The sequence below is a fragment of the Lynx rufus genome, unplaced genomic scaffold, assembly GCF_022079265.1.
Source record: "Lynx rufus isolate CCGP_SWC_20201006 ecotype Redwood Valley unplaced genomic scaffold, mLynRuf1.p SCAF_6, whole genome shotgun sequence".
Classification (NCBI taxonomy): Eukaryota; Metazoa; Chordata; class Mammalia; order Carnivora; family Felidae; genus Lynx; species Lynx rufus.
Window position 1 is genome coordinate 81,798,408 of NW_025814878.1, and position 17,638 is coordinate 81,816,045.

A 17,638-nucleotide genomic window follows, 5' to 3' on the forward strand; every position below is an offset into this window, starting at 1 on the left:
TGGTTGGTTGGTTGGTTTCAATAGCATTGATTTCTGCTCTAATCTTTATTATTTCTCATCTTCTTCTGGTTTGGGGTTTTATTTTCTGTTCTTTTTCTAGTTCTTTAAGGTGTAAGTTTAGGTTGTGTATCTAAGGCTTTTATTCCTTCTTTAGGATTGTTTCTTTAGGATCCTATTTATGATTGCTATGTACTTCCCTCTTTTGACCACCTTTGCTGCATCCAGAGGTTTTGGGCTGTGGTGTTATCATTTTCATTGGCTTCCATGTACATTTTTATTTCCTCTTTAACTTCTTGGTTAACCCATTAATTCCTTAATAGGATGTTCTTTAATCTCCAAGTATTTGTTGTCTTTCCAAATTTTTTCTTGTCATTGATTTTGAGTTTCATAGAATTGTGGTCTGAAAATATGCACGGTATGATCTCAATCTTTTTGTACTTGTTGAGGCTGACTTGTTTCCCAGTATGTGATCTATTCTTGATAATGTTCCATGTGCACTTGAGAAGAATGTGTATTCCTCTGCCTTAGGATAAAATGTTCTGAATATATCTGTTAAGTCTATCCAGTCCACTGTGTCATTCAAAACTATTGTTTCCTTTGATTTTCTGCTTAGATGTTCTGTTCATTGCTGTAAGTGCTGAAAACTATAGAAAGCTTGTGAAAGAAATTGAAGAAGACACACACACACACACAATAAAGGAAAAATATTCCATGCTCATGAATTGGAAGAACAAATACTGTTAAAATGTCGATACTACCCAAAGCAATCTACATATTCAATGCAATACCTATCAAAATAACACCATCATTCTTCACAGAGCTAGAAAAAACAATTCTAAAACTTGTATGGAACCAGAAAAGACCCCAAATAGCCAAAGCAATCCTGAAAAAGAAAACTAAACCTAGAGGCATCACAATTCCGGACTTCAGGATGTATTACAAAGCTATAATCATCAGGACAGTATGGAACTGGCACAAAAACAGACACTTAGATCAATGGAATAGAATAGAGAACCCAGGAATGGACCCACAAATGTATGGCCAACTAATATTTGACAAAGCAGGAAAGAATATACTATAAAGATAGTCTCTTCAGCAAATAGTGTTGGGAAAACTGGATAGCAACATGCAGAAGATTGAACCTGGACCACTTTCTTACATCATACACAAAAATAAACTGAAAATGAATGAAAGACCTAAATCTAAGACAGGAAGCTATCAAAATCCTCAAGGAGAAAGCAGGAAAAAACCTCTGTGACCTCAGCCACAGCAACTTCTTACTCAACACATCTCTGGAGGCAAGGGAAACAAAAGCAAAAATGAACTATTGGGACCTCAGCAAGATAAAAAGCTTCTGCACAGAGAAGGAAACAATCAGCAAAACAAAAAGGCGACCAACAGAATGGGAGAAAATATTTGCAAATGACATGAGATAAGAAGGGTTAGTATCCAAAATCTATGAAGAACTTATCAAACTCATCCAAAAAACCCAGATAATCCAGTTAAGAAATGGGCAGAAGACATGAATAGACACTTCTCCAAAGAAGACATCCAGATGGCTAACAGACACATGAAAAAATGCCCCAAATCACTCATCATCAGGGAAATACAAATCAAAACCACAATGAGATACCATCTCACACAAGTCAGAATGGCTAATATTAACAACTCAGGTAACAACAGATGTTGGCAAGGATGTTGAGAAAGAGGAACCCTTTTGCACTGCTGGTGGAAATGCAAACTGGTGCAACACTCTGGAAAACAGTATGGAGGTTTCTCAAAAAATTAAAAATAGAACCACCCTATGACCCAGTAATTGCACTACTAGGTATTTATCCAAAGGATATAGGTGTGCTGTTTCAAAGGGGCATATGCACCCCAATATTTATAGCAGCACTATCGACAATAGCCAAAATATGGAAAAAGCCCAAATGTCCATCGATGGGTGAATGGATACAGATGAAGTAGTGTGTGAGTGTGTGTGTGTATGTGTGTGTCACGCACACACATACACACACACACATACAAAATGGAGTATCAAATTGTGATTGGAGTACACAATCAAAAAGAATGAAATCTTGTTATTTGCAACAATGTGGATAGAACTAGAGTGAATTATGCTAAGCAAAATTAGAGAAAGACAAATATCATGTTACTTCACTCATGTGGATTAAGACACAAAACAGATGAACATAAGGGAAGCAAAAATAATATAAAAACAGGAAGGGAGACAAAACCTCAGAGACTCTTAAATATAGAGAACAGAGGGTTGCTAGAGCGGTTGTGGTAGAGGGCATGGCCTAAATGGGCAAGGCGCATTAATGAAAGACACTGTTGGGATGAGCACCGGTGTTATGTGTAAGGGATGAATCACTGGATTCTACTCCTGAAATTATTAGTGCACTATATTCTAACTAACTTGCATGTAAATTTTTAAAAATAAATTAAAAATGAATAAATAAATCCCCTTAAAAATAAAATAAATTAAAAATATTTTTTAAAAGCCTTTTGGAATTAAATAGAAAAGATAATCTAGATATAACATAACCAGTTAACTGTCCTTCAACAAAATTTTGCCAAAATAAACCAATTCTGTGATTAGGATCTCTACAATTTCTCTTATAACCTTCTCTAAGAACAAAACTTTTCTGGATCAAAATACTTCTTTATATTTAAGCTAATTCAATCATCCTCAAGTATAATGGATGATCACAATGCATTATAAATTTTATTATGACAATGCTATCCTAGATTCCTCATGTTTAGTTAATTTCACATAGTTTAAATTAAGCTAGTAGTAATCACCAAGGGGTATGCAATCTCTAATAACTAAAAAGTCTTACTAAGCTTTTTTCTATTGGTATTAGCACAGTGTTTACCTTGACAGTAAGGAAATAGCAAAAGGAAGAGAAGCCAAAAGGACATAAAGCACCAGGTAGCATTTTCAGTATCCCTGGCAAAAATTTCTGGCAGTAACAGTATATAAACTAGCATTCAAAAAATGCATTAGCTCTGGTTTTGAACAGACTCCTGCAAAGAGAGGGGAAAAGGCAAATGTATGGTTGGAAATTTAAGAGCTGCTGAACTATGGGGTCAAATTTTGCCCCACTGAATAAATAAACTCCCTCAAATTTAGCTTACTACTGCATGGTCAGCAGTGACCTTCATCAGCATGGTTTCACTGAATTGGTTCAGATAAGTGAAGAATTATCTTTTTAAAATATAAATCAGATCATCCAGTGCCCATGTTTAAAATGCTTGAAGCAATCATATTACTATCAGAATGAAATCCAAATTTCTTAGCAATACCTAGAAGATCTTACAAAGTTTGGCCCCTATTTTTCTCTCCAGCATTGCTGCATAACATTCTCCTCCTCTCTCACTACATTCAGGCTGTACTGACCTCCTTTCTATTTCTAGAATATGCCAATTCCTTTCCTAAGACAAGGTAATTCCATGGGGGAAAAGTAGCCTTTAACTTGTGCTGGAACAACTGGATATCTGTATAAAAAGTTAGCCTCAATCTGTATATTACATCATACATGAAAATTAACTCAAAATTGATCATAGACCTAAACATAAGTAAAACCATAAAGCATCTAGAAGAAAACAAACAAGCAAAAAAATTGTGACCCACATCAAAGATTTCTTAAATAGAACACTATAAACATGACCTGTAAAAGAAAAAAACTGACAAAATGTATTTTATCAAAATTAAAACTTTTATTCTTAGACACAGTTGAGGGAAACAAAAAAGGCAAATTTAGATTAGGAAAAATATTCCCAAAATACATTTGACAAAGGCTTTATCTAAATATAAAAAAAGACCTTCAACTCAATAATAAGAAGGCAAACAACCCATTAATAGACAAAAATGATTTGAATAGACGCTTTCCAAAAGAAGATAAACAAGTGCAAATAAGTACATGAAAAGATTCTCAACATCACAAGCCATAAGATTAAAACCATGATGAGATAAAACTCAAATTAAACCATGATAACACCACACACCACTATAACAGCCTAAATTAAAAATTCTAACAGTAGAAAGTGTTGATGATGATGTAGTACAATGACAAGTCTCCAACACTGCTGGTGGAAAGCAAAATGGTACCACCACCTTGGATCAGTATAACATATCTTATAAAGTTAAATATGTGATCCATTGATCCTACTTTTATTTTTTTTTCAACGTTTATTTATTTTTTTTGGGACAGAGAGAGACAGAGCATGAACGGGGGAGGGGCAGAGAGAGAGGGAGACACAGAATTGGAAACAGGCTCCAGGCTCTGAGCCATCAGCCCAGAGCCTGACGCGGGGCTCGAACTCCCGGACCGCGAGATTGTGACCTGGCTGAAGTCGGACGCTTAACCGACTGCGCCACCCAGGCGCCCCTGATCCTACTTTTAGACATTTATCCAAAAGAAATGAAAATGTGTGTCCACATGAAAACATACCAAATGTTCACAGCAGCATTATCCCACAATTGCCCCAAACCAGAACAACCTAACATGGAATGAATAAACAAAGTGTGATATATCCATATAATGGAATAGTGCTCAGCATGAAAAAAGGAATATTAATATATGCAACAAGATGAACAAATCCCAAAAACATCTTAAGTGAAAGAAAACAAACACAAAAGAGTACATATTATTTGATTTCATTATATACAATTCTTAGAAAAGGTAGAAAGCACAATGAGAGAAAGCAGATCAGCAGTTGTCTGGGACTGCAAGTTGGATCAGAGTATCACTTGTGAAGGGACACGAGAATTTTTTAGAGTGATGGAACACTACTATATCCTGAATACAATTCCCCAAATTCATCAGACTTTTAATTACCAATATTCATCAAATGTACACTTATGTAGGGGACTTTTATTATATGTAAGCTAAGTCACAATAAAGTTGAAAAAATAGCAACCACAATTGTTTAGAACCAGACCAACTTAATTTTTGAAGATTGAAAAGTATCTAATTACTCCTATTAGTTAGAATTGTTATTGCAAGGTGACGATAAAAAATAGATCAACTTTTGGTCACCCCTAGAAGGCAATGGAAATGAGATGTAGAAATGAAAATAGGATTTAACGAACCTCTGCATGAGGAGTTGGTCACCCAACTCCCTCTGTCACAACTGCTTCTAAAACACTAGAAGTTTTCATTTTCTGGGCTTTGGAAGGATTCCTTTCTATCAAGATAAAATCACCCCAGAGTCAAGTTCTTCAAATATGGACATAGGAGTTCACCCAATGAAATGGACTCACATTCAACCTTCCTAGGGAAAAGTCCTATAAAGGGCAACAGCACCCACACATACCACTTCCTAGCATCTCATTCAGAAATACTCAAACAGCCCAGGATCATCAACAAGATATGATGAGACCTTGCCCTGTGAGTGAGAGACCAAGAAAAACACACCAAGGACTCAGAAATAATGTATGAAACAGGAGGAACTTCAGGAATGATTTCATTAATTCATTCAACAAATGTTCGTGGCACTCTTACTGCAGTTTTACACTGTGTTAGGCTTCAGATTGTTAGTTAAATTAGATGGAATTAACTTAGTGGAAAAGCACTGAAGTCAGCAGCATAAGAACTTGTTTCATGTTCTCACTAGTAATTTGCTTTTGGGCTAATTAAATCATTTATCCAATGTGGATCTCAGTTTGCTCATTCCTCAGCTGGATATAGAATATCTGAGTTGTCCAGTGTGGGCTCTGACATCAAGGGGTGCAAGAGGTTTCCTGCAGTTTGGGTAATGCTTCATTTCTCTGCTGGAGTGGATGTGTTTACTGTATACTTAAGACGTGCGCACTTTTCAGTATATATGTTATACTTCAGTGAAAAGGATAACAAAAACACAAATTTTCATGCCTCTTCCCAAACTGAGTTAAATTCTATGATTCTATGACTGTCTTCAGTTAAGCATTATGATAGAGAAAAGAAGCCTGAACAGGAAATTTTAAAACATGATCCTAGACCCTTTTAGCCAACTAGTTGTAATCCCCTGCCAAACATCCTATTATAAAGAAACCCCATTTTTTCATATATACATTGAGAGGGAGAATCAATTTAAATTTTTCTCTTATGTTTCTCACTAAAAGATTATAATTATTATTAAAAACATTTAACTCCAACTGATGATTTACCAAAGCATTGTTAAGTAGGATTGTTCCCAACCTTTCTGTTATAAACACATTCTCATCAGGTGAGACATTTTTGGTTTGCAAACTATGCTGTTAATGACAAGCATGACTTAGTCTCATAATTAAGTTCTGGATCCTACCTGGAATCTTCTTTATGCTATTTAATTTTCTTAGGGAACCATTCTCTCAGTAATAAAAAGTTGAGATTAAATGGTTTTACTATACTCTGTAAATATTTTTTAGTGGGCATGCCTCAAAATATTTTTCTTCCCTCCTGCTTAGCTTTTATATTCTCCTTTCCACTCTACTTTTTTTTTTTTTATTTAGAGGAAAAGCCTGACCCTCTGGCTTTATTCGTCTACTTGAAAATCTCATAAAACTTTTTAATTTAAAAATCATTACTGTTTGTATCTGCCTATGAATCTTTATTTGAAACAGAGAAATAACAGGAGTTATTTTGAGTTTTTGACAAAGATTGTAAATTCTTTAATTCTTTTCTCTATAAGCCATTTAATTTATAGACCTAGTTCAGGGATTAATGGATCATTCTAGTGTGAGCTGTTTCTTGCCGGTGGATAAGTGGGTTCTTTCCCCCAAAGTTTAGTAGTTGGGAAGTACTTCTTAAAGGCTAATGTTACTAATGCTACGAAAGTTGAATTATTCTGAAAAAATGTTATAAGCATCTGTCTCTAAGGAAGCCTCTTTGAAACTCTCTGAGGCTATTGTTTGGGTCAGTTATTTATATGTCTCTTTTGAACTCTATTGCTTTCTCTTGAAGAAATGGACAGTCTGATGTTGGCAATTTCCTTCTAAGGCCCTGTGAATTTGGACAATGGATTGCTTCAAGTTTGAAATTATGTGTGTCTCAGAGATACTTGGCTTTTGGCTTTTCATCATTCCCACCCTCTTTAGAGATAGCGTTTGGGAGCTACATTCCTAGAAGTTAACACTTAAGACAACTAACCTAATGGGAAACTATATAACAGTTTAACAAATTAGTTACTGAAGTATTTTCATAACCCATTACTTTCAAATTTTAATATTATTCTTTGTTTCTTAGAATTCTCAGCACTAAAAAATAAAAATTTCTAAAAAGCAAGAGTTTACTGTAAAAGATAACTTGTCACATTATTCTTGAAGTGGACATACATTTCTGTTTTCCCTCACAAAGTTTATAGACTCAGCAAAGATATTGAAGAGGCCTTGAAGAGAAATGCCCTTAAGTCATCTCAGAAAGGTAATTACCTTTCTTTTTCTTAAAAATATCCAGAAGTCTACCCAGGCCTCTGCTGGTAATGGGCTGTGTTACCTCCAACCCTGGAACAGACACAAAACTCTTCCCTTTCTCTCTCTCCTGTCACATTTTTCTTTCCTTGAGAAAAACCACCCTATCTCCTCTTTGCTGAACAGTATTCCCTTTGTAATTTTAAGTCCATTTTTCTCAGTTCTCTCCTTCCAAAAGAAGACTTACCTGTAGAAAAGCAAGTATTTGTTTCTTAGTGCATCTAGAGATTTCTTCTCCTAAGGAGAGTTACTCAGATAGAAGTCTTGTACCTGACTGTGTTTCCTTCTGGACCCTTTCCTCATGATCTGGAACAAAAGCCTCTAGATCTCTAGGTCAGAATTTTCAAATTCAATCTAAAGGAAAAGCAAAGTTTACCTCATAAGAATTTCCTGCCCTCCTTCAGCTCAGCCAGTCTCTGTCTCCAGTGAAATGATAGCACTCACCAGCACGGCACACCCTGCACCCTACTGCCTGCTGTGTCCAGGCTACCATGCCAGGCACTGGGAAGACCACCAGGTCCAGGACTACCAGGTCTGGGTCTGTAGCCATTTTGTTTGACTTATGCTTACTCAGCATCTTTAAACCCATGAGGATCTTTCACAAATATTACCACATATGATCTTTACAACCTTTTGAGAAAGCAGGACAGGAAAATAGGTGTTCCCCCACTTTATAGAAGAAAGAGACAATGCCACCTTTGCAGTTGAGAAAGGTGAAGAATTGGAACCCAGGTGTTGTTCCTCCAAGTTCAGATCCTCATTCACAGCCTCTCCTTGTAGCCTCCAATCTAAATGCTGGAATATCCCACAATAATTTCACTTGTGTGATTCACCCCTCTCCTTGAATCCTGTCACTGTAGATATGTTACAGTGTCTGAGCACAAATGCCTTTGCTTTTCAACTCAGAACCCAAATAATTTTTTTTTCAAAAAGCTGCTCCCAAATTTTAAGTTATTAATGGTATTAAATTCTTCTCTCTAAGAAAGATGACGTGACCTTGAACTTACTAATGGTACTTGTGCCACCTTTCACTCCGTTACTGGTCAATAGTAATTAAAGTCAAAGTACATGGTGTCAGGAAATTTACCAATCAATTAAATGGCCAAATCCGAAACTATCTAGTGAGGAAAGAAGCCACCATTACAAGTGAAGCAGGATTCTGAAATACTGTGGTCTTTTAGTCTTTTAGTTTCCTACTGGCTGAGTCCCAAATGTCATCTCTTTTTCCTGAGCTAATTGGAAAGCAGATTTTTAGTATGACCATTGTTATTTCTAACCACTACTGCAAATAAGTCTAAGAACATCATTTAAGGAACATCATTCCAGGACACCTGCCACCTACATAATCCCTAGGATGGTTAATAATTGTTTTTGTCTGCCTTGGCATTCATCCTTGCCAGTGAACCATCAACAGGGGAAATGAACTCTGGGCTGAGCAAATTCATCAGAGTTTGTGGGGCAGTAATGTTTGATTCTTAGAATAAATGAGATGATTATCCATACTGGGAATAAAAATAAGCATTTACCATGTATCTGGTATATGCAGGGCATTGGGCTAGGCTTGGGAGATACAAGGTGGTGCCAGGCACAGATTTTTACCTAAAAGAACTGATGCTATAGCTGGAAATGTAAGACATGGATCTAAAAATGAAAATTACAGTTACAATATAGTATCTTTAAATACAAAATGAGAGTATAGAGAATAAGTATTATGGGGGCTCATAGGATAGAGTAGTTCAGAGGGCTGAGGCAGCAGGGGAGCCCAATGGGCTACAACACTTTCTGGTTACACTTACTTCTAATTTAGTCTTCATCATGACCATACAAGACAAAATAGTGTTATTGCCTACATTCCTCCCCCACCTTTCAGATGAAGAAATTGAGGCTTAGAGCTGAGTAACGTGCCTAAGCCACACACCTGGTGTCTAGGCACTCACACCAGAATGCTAGCTCTTAACCTAGATGAGGAAACCACCACTCTTCTCTGAACATGAACTTGATTGAGACATGGACTCATCTCAGGCAGAAAGACCAGTGTAGTCAGTGGACTCTGCTGACTGGAGTCGGTGATAAAACACCCCACAGGTCATCTAGGCCAGTGGTTGGCTTTGCCAACCCAACTGCAGGTAGCAGGGTGACTCCACAGGAGACACAGCACCAAGAGAGGAATCTTAAGGTGGCAACACCAATAAATTAAGCAGTCAGTGCCCTCTAGGACACATGTCAGCAGCCTAGAGTTTAGGGAGAGAGTCCCGGCTCATGAGCAGGACAAAACAAACATCTTAACAGACACTGATGTGCCAGGTACCAAGAGAGTGACTCCCACATAGAACATGACATGGATCATGAAGTACCTGACTTAACAATGCAAGATAGGGAAGGATAGAGACCAAGAGTCATCTACCTCCGGGATAGGGTAGGCACTGTGAGGACAGAGTCAGTTGCAGCTGCCAGAAGGAAAAGGAAGGTCAGCCTGGCAAGCAGAACTTGATATATGGAAGGATGGCATGGCCTTTCAAGCACAAAGCTAATAAGATTCAACACACCTCCACATAGTGGGGAAGGGTGCTAGATTCATCATCAGAGTCAGATGCGCTCTGAAGGCCAGTAAAAAAGTGAGACACCAATGTCCAGAGATGAGGCCCAAGGACAGAGCCCAAGTAGCAGCAAAATTAATTTTATGCCAAGTTGTATCTTTTCCTGGCAAAAGTCCTGACAACTCTTGTGTTTGGGTCACAACCGAGCAAAGAGTCTAAGATAGGATTGATCCCACAGGTGAGGATCAAGGACTCCTAATTCTGCTTTAAAAAGGCTTCAAAAGATGGGAACCAAGCAGCACCTATATTTTGGATTCACTATTGAGTATCTGCTATGTGCCAGGCACTGTTCCAAGACAAGGACCTACTGCAGCAAACAGGACAGGTCTTTCCTTCTTTGGCACCCACATTCCAGAGGGAGCATAATCAAGTCCATTAGGATAAGGCAAGAATAAAGGAAACGACTTTGCAAAGGGGCAGAGGCAGGAAATGTCACGGGTTGTTTGAAAGAGAAACAATTCATCTAGATGCTGCAAAAGGTTTATCAAAGGAGTCTAGGGAATTCAGTCATGGACTGTATCCAGAGTCATCAAAATGCCATGTTAGGGCTAGAAGAGACTATAGACCATTTGCCCCATCTATCCCTCTAGTCTGCTGAGGAGACCTCTAGGCCCAGAAGAGCAGAAGAAGTAGAAGTATGAAGTACACCAGTCTTAAGAAGGATGAGCTCTGTTGTGGTTACTTTGACAGGAAATCTCTGAATCATCCGTTCAGTGGTCTGGAGTGGTTTAAAGAAATACAAATGGCCCAGAATTTGGTCAGGGAAGCTAGGTCCAGGCCCTCCTTATCTTACTCACTCTTATCCTTGACATTGAGCTAGCTCCAGAGCTTACAGGGTTGAGGCTGGTGCTCTCAAAAGCCCCTCCAATTCTGAAGCCTTTTAATGCTTTAAAGAATCCCCTCCTGGTTACCAGTAATGAGCATTCTGTGACATCAGCGAAGTGGGGAAGGAAGGCAGGCAGCAGGGAGGCAGCAGGCAAGCAGGCATCATGGTCCAGGTTCTGGTCAGGATTCTGGGCTCTGCTATGGCCTGGAACACATAACCCCCTCAATGTCCCCATCTGTAAAATGGGGGGTTGCCAAGCCACCTCTCAGCTCTAGTGTTCTTTGAGCCTAGAATTTCAGTTTGCCTTGACAGTGAAAGAAGACAAACACACACTTTTTAAAAAAAAGGGGTACCAGATCTCAATGAAAACATCCTAAAACAAATAGCACTAATTTCCTGCTCCTTTACACCTCATCCTCCCCACCATAGTTTGTAATTTTGTCATCAGAGGTGTGAAGGTGGAGTCTCAATGCTTGCTTTCAGCGCTCATGCAGCTTTTAAGTAAATGCTTTTCTAAGTAAAATGCGAAGGACTGCGTTGTCTTCCTAGAAAGAAGACATAAGGCAACAAATTATTAAATTTATTTTTCACAAATTAAACTCATTGCACTGTATACACTGAATTCTAATGCAACCAGGACTCCTCAGGCCTCTCCCCACATGACTCTATAAATGCCATCAGCATGCTTAGCAAGTTTTATAGCGCATAATGAAACGTACTTCTTTTAACAATATCATCAACTGTTTCTGAACCAAAGGCTGTCAAGATTTTCCTTTTCCTTTATTCTATGTGGGGAAAAAATGGCTCTAAGGGAGACTTGTAATCAGAGGGAAAAGTGACAGAATGTTGACTAATTTCCTTCCCTTAGGTCTCTTGGAAGTCCTCACTTACCGTCTTTTTTTAACCATTTTTCTAATCCTAGCTAAAATCATGGGGAGAGTTTAAGTTAAATCTTGCAGCTATAAGAATGTATTTTGTTTCTTTCAGGAAAAAGAACCCAAATGTACAAACAAGAGTGAGAAAATATGCACATTTCTACGTACATTCATGGCCGGCATGTCTTAGCATTACACTTAAATTAGGGCAGTTCAACCTCCAGAGTGCATAGATGGTATTAGCTGCCATATATTGAGCACTGACTCTGTGCCAGGCACTGTGCTAAGTGATTTGCATGTAGTGTCTCGTCCAGTCCTCCCAAAAAACACATCTGGGAAGCTGTAAATGTGTTGTCCTCTCAAAGCCAGCTCCTGCCTCATGGTGTTTCTATTTTGGTAAGTGGTACCATTATTCCACCTGCTACCTGGGCCTGAGAACTCAGTTATTCTTCCTAAATGCACAGCCTTATATCAAGAAAGATTTAGGGACTGGCCTTCTTGGCTAATGTCTGTCACAAGTGTCTCTTCCCTTCCCTTTCTCACACAGGTCCCACCTGCTTCACTGACCTCCTCTTTTCTTTATCACAATGCTCCTGGTGCATAAAAGTTTAGTCCAGAGCAGCCTCCTTACTGCTCACTTTCTCTCTACACTCCATATCTGTCCCCTCCACATGCATACCTGCTTTCTAACAGACATAGTCCTGGGTCTTTTCCAGCATTAGAACCCATCCATCCCCCACTCTCCCAGCAAGCATGGACTCGATTATGCAATTGGCATTTTTACTTATGCTCACTGTGTGTTATCTCTTCAAAGCCATAACTCTTGCCTTTCCAACTAAAGTGAGATTCCTTGAGAGTAGGACCATCATCTATGCAGGCACTAGCCCAGGGGCTCAGACGGGCAAATTGGGAATAACCAAATGTGTCAGGTATGTGGGATGTAATAAGCTTTGCAACATTAATAGTATTAATACTTACATACTGTTTACTAGGGGCCAGACATTGTTGTAAGCACTTTAGATATATTAAGAACAGTCATAAGAAGTATCCACATTTCATTGGTGAGGAGACTATGGCACGGAAAGGTTAGATTACTTTCCCAAGGTCACAAACTAGTAGGCAGTAGGGTCAAGATTTAAACCAGGCTGCCTCATTGAAATATCTGTGCCCGTAAGCAGCCAAAGAAACAATATTTGGTCTCTCTACCTCCAAGACACAAATATATTTTCTATTCCTTTTCATTACATTTTCAATATCTGATAAAATAAGAAAACAGCTGGCTAGATAATCACAAACACACCAGGGTCTCTTGTTTCCTTGTCAGCAAAATTTTAGCTTTTCATGAGTGAAAGGGGAGTTGAAATGTATTCTGATGTACTCAGGCATCTCTCCACTTGACTAATTCTCTTTTATTTGGTTTGAGTCCAAGAGAATGCCCAGTACACAGGCAGAGCGGTGCTCAGACCTTGGAGGAAGCTGATACTCTCTGGTGTAGTACAGCTTCAGGCCTATCAGGACTTGACTGGCATTCAAAATTCCACCACGGTAGCATCACCCTTTAGAGGAAGGCTTTGATGTCTGTTAACACTCAAATTTCCATGGCGAGCAAACCACCTCACCTGTTGCAGAAATCATCTCAGTAAGGAGCTGAGATTTCACTTCAGTTCGTGGGAAAAGGAAGGAGGGCATTAAGTGCCTAATGTGTCTAGACAGGCAGCCTGGTATGGTAAAACAGAAGTACTTCAGAATGCCCGAATTCAACTTCTAACCTTATTGCTTACATTTGAGAGGCCCTCAGGTCCTCAGTGTCAGCTCTACAGGGAGGATGTTGGAGTAAGTTAATGGAGGCATCCCACTTGACTGTGTGGTCCCAGAGGCTGAGACCATGAATGTGCTGAGTCGGTTCTGAATACCAACACCCAGATATTAGAGACTGAATGTGCCTCTGAGCAGTAAGTGAATAATTAATCTTAGTTTAGAGCTCTGATGATGATGTCTCCCAGAGTTTCAGACCTTTATACTCAACTTCCTTCCAGACGTTTTCACCCCCATATCTCATTATCACTTAAAACCTAAAATGTCTCAGACCCAAATCACCACCTTTCTCCCAACAAGATCCATTTCCCAGTGTCCTTATCAATATCCTTGGCCTAAAATGATCATTTCGACACATTGAAATCCTACAGTTTAAAATTTTCAGCATGTCCTTCACTTTTCTCTCTAAGCAGTCCTAAATCCTGTTCTTCCCTTAGATTTTCTTAGCTCTCTCTCCCCTCCTTTTTATCTTCTCTGCCAACACCCTGAGTCATTCTTTTTACCTTTTACTGGCATATCTTACCTCCTGGCTTTCCCTCTTCCAAAGAGTCAGCCACATTTAACTTTCTGACACAATGTTTTAAGAGCATCGTTGGCTTGCTCACAAACCTCCAGCAGTTCACCACAGTGCATGTAAATGTGTGATTCTATTCCGTAGTCTCGGGTACAAACACTGCCTGCATCAGCCAGTGTCCAATCAGCAGACAGAAAATATACTAGTCATTGGGGCTGGTAAAATTTAAAGAATTGTTAACTAGGTAAAGATGGTTAACTACTAAAAGGTGTAAATGAGAACTCTTAAGTGTACATAGGTAGCAACTTCAGGAAGCAGCTACTACCCCTAGGACGAAATGAATAAGGAGGGAACTTGGCAACTTAGATATCATTATATCTATTATTCTTTCCTAGAGAATATATATCTCTTTCCTGGATTGGTCCATTATACTCATAATAATTCTATATAATTATATGTATAATATATAGTTACTTATATGACAAACATAATTATGTAATATATAAAACTATAAATGTAAATATGTATATTTATTATTTAAAGATAAAGTCCCTCATGTTTTCCTACTGATCCTTCCAATTCAAATTCCATATTAAACTCTTCTTTCATCCAATTAGATCAGTATTTGTGGTTAAAAAACAAACGAACAAACAAACAAAAAAACAAAAAAACAAAAAAACCCCTCTTGTTTCATCCAAGTCTCCTTTTGTCCACAAGAGTCCTAGATCTCAAAGACAATGGGGACAAATGAATGTTTTTTCCATGTCTCAAAACATTCTCAGAATTACAATACCAAAACTATTACCACTATGATTACTGAGAAACTATTTTAAATGTTTTACATGTGCTATTCCCATTCTCTCATTTTTTAGAATATTACCATATCTATATTGTCAGAGCAAAGAGCCATTACGTACTACATTCTATTCGTTTTGCCCTTTGCTTGTTCTCCATACAAATAAATACTTAATGCTCACTATCAACTTCTATGGCAATGTCTCTCCAGTTACTTTGATTGTCTGAAGCTCCAGTGTACCCCCCAGGAAAAGCTCACAAAAACAACATTCCCCAAGTTTCTGCATGTTGATGGCAATTTGCTGCCTTCATACTTAAGTCAGTTTAGTTGTATATAAAATCCTTGGGTCACAGTTTATTTCCCTCAACGTCTCCAATATGTTACTCTGTTTTCTTCAGGGTAAGGCACTGTTATTGAAAAGCTGATAATCTACTTTTCTTGCCCTCTTAAATCACTAGGTCTACTGCTCAGATATTTGTTCTGAGTTAGTATTCTCAGATACACACACATGCACACACACACAGGGTCCTCTCTGTCTTTTGAATAAATCACATGCTTGCTGATACTCTTCATTTCTTTAACTTTTTTCTTTTCCTTTCAGTTTTTTTATTGTGATAAAATACACATAACATAAAATTTACCATCTTAACCATTTTTAAGCCTAAGTGGCATTAAGTACATTCACGTTGTTGTGTAACCATCACTAGCATCCTCCTCCAGAACTCTTTTCATCTTACAAAAATGAAACCCTGTATCCATCAAGCACTAAATACCCAGTGTACCATGCACTCCCAGCCCCAACCCCAGCCCCTGGCATCTTCATTTCTTTTTGATCTTCAGTTTTTTCCTTCTTTTTATCCTCTCTTTATTGTGAGATATTACCTATTGCATATATTTGTTCTTTTGTTATACTTGTAGTTAGTCGATTTCTGAAATGATGTTTTCTTTTTTGTCTTATTCTTTCTTGAGTTTTACCACCTTATTACTGAGTTTTCTTCATTCTGATTCATCTCTCATATCTTATATCTTTTTTTTAAGTTTTTTCTAAGTTTATTTATTTTTGAGAGAGAGAGAGAACAAGCAGGGGAGGGGTAGAGAGACAGAGAGGGAGACAAAATCCAAAGCAGGCTTTAAGCTCTGAGCTGTCAGCACAGAGCCCGACCTGAGGCCCCGAACCCACGAACCACAAGATCATGATTTGAGTTGAAGTCAGATGCTTAATCGACTGAGCCACCCAGGCGCCTCTTGTATCTTCTTTTACCTCATTTTGAAATATTAAGTTTTTATTTTTGCAAGAATGTTTATCCCATATTCCTTCATTACCTATAGAGTCTATTCTTTATTCTCTCTTTTAATCCTGTAATACATTTAAATGTAATTTGAACTCTATCCTTTTCTGTTGCTCATTTTGACATAGAATTAGATTTTCTGAACTTTTATAAAGGAGGCTTGGCTTAGATAATTTTTCCAATTTAACGTGTCTAGGCCACCCTCTCCTGGTTGTTTTGTAAAGTATTCAACAACATGAACACTTAAATTCTAAGATCTTCTGTTTCTATTCTCCCTTAACACTTTGATCTGGACTTTATATTTCTATGGTCTCTATTGTCCATGACCTGTTCAATTTAGATTCTCGTCTCAGCAGTTTTTTCTGTTTGGACTATCGCCCAGCTTTGTCCAGGAGGGACCTTTGTTTGGTAGCTTTGAGAATGAACACCGCTCGGTCTATTCAGGCTCCTTCAGTCTTTATCACAGACCATGCCTCACCACAGACACTTTTGGATCATGAAAATCCCCCTCAGTTCCAGTTGCTATTCCCAGCTTGGCTGTCTGAGTTTTTCAGGTAAATGTGTGTGTTTGCTTATTGGAAGTCATCAGGTTTGTCAGACATCTCATTGCTTCTTTCTGCCTTCTCTTGGAAGGTGCTAATACCCAGGAGGTCTTGTAACTGTTGGTGATTTGTCATTACATGCTCATAATTTGGGGTTTGTGGAAATACTGTTGCCTAGTTTTGCAATGATTGTCTGTGGCCCGTTTTTTTAATCCTAGTTCTCCTGTGTGTTTTATAGAGGAATTTGGGGAGATGCCACTGCGTTCCTCACAGAACCCTCAGAGCATACCCTGTAATTTCCTAGTTCAGTATACCTTGTACACAGAAGGGGCTTAATAAATGTGTGAATAAACAAATTTAAAAGTTTGAGGTATTTCCTTCAAACACTTTGTAATGTTAGAGCAAGAAGTGTCAAAATTATAAAGGAAGTGAAGCTTATTTTTAGTATCAACCCACTAACTTTCCTGATCCTGTGCTTTTGACATCTTTCTCTTGTCTTCTTTTTCTTCTTCTTTCTAAGACACATTCCCCTCCTTCCTTATCTACCTATTTATACACTATACCTATTTATACACTCATGTTGTGAATATTTGCTCAATATTTTTTCTTCTAAGTTCACAAGTTAGATTTTCCTTTCCCAAACTGTCCTCGTTAGGTTTGATATCAAGATCATGACAACCAAATTCCTACAGTGATTTGTCAAGTGTTCTTCTTTCTCTATATTGTGGAATAGTTTGTGTAATAAAGCAATTACTTGTTCTTTGAGTATCTGCTAGAATATATTGGAAAAACAATCTGTGCCTATACATTTTGGGTAGGAAGACTTAACTAGAAAGTAATTAATTTATTGGATATAAGAATATGTTACAAGATAAACAGGGATATTAAAAATCTTATGTGTGGGGCACCTGAGTGGCTCAGTTGGTTAAGTGTCTGACTTTGGCTAGAT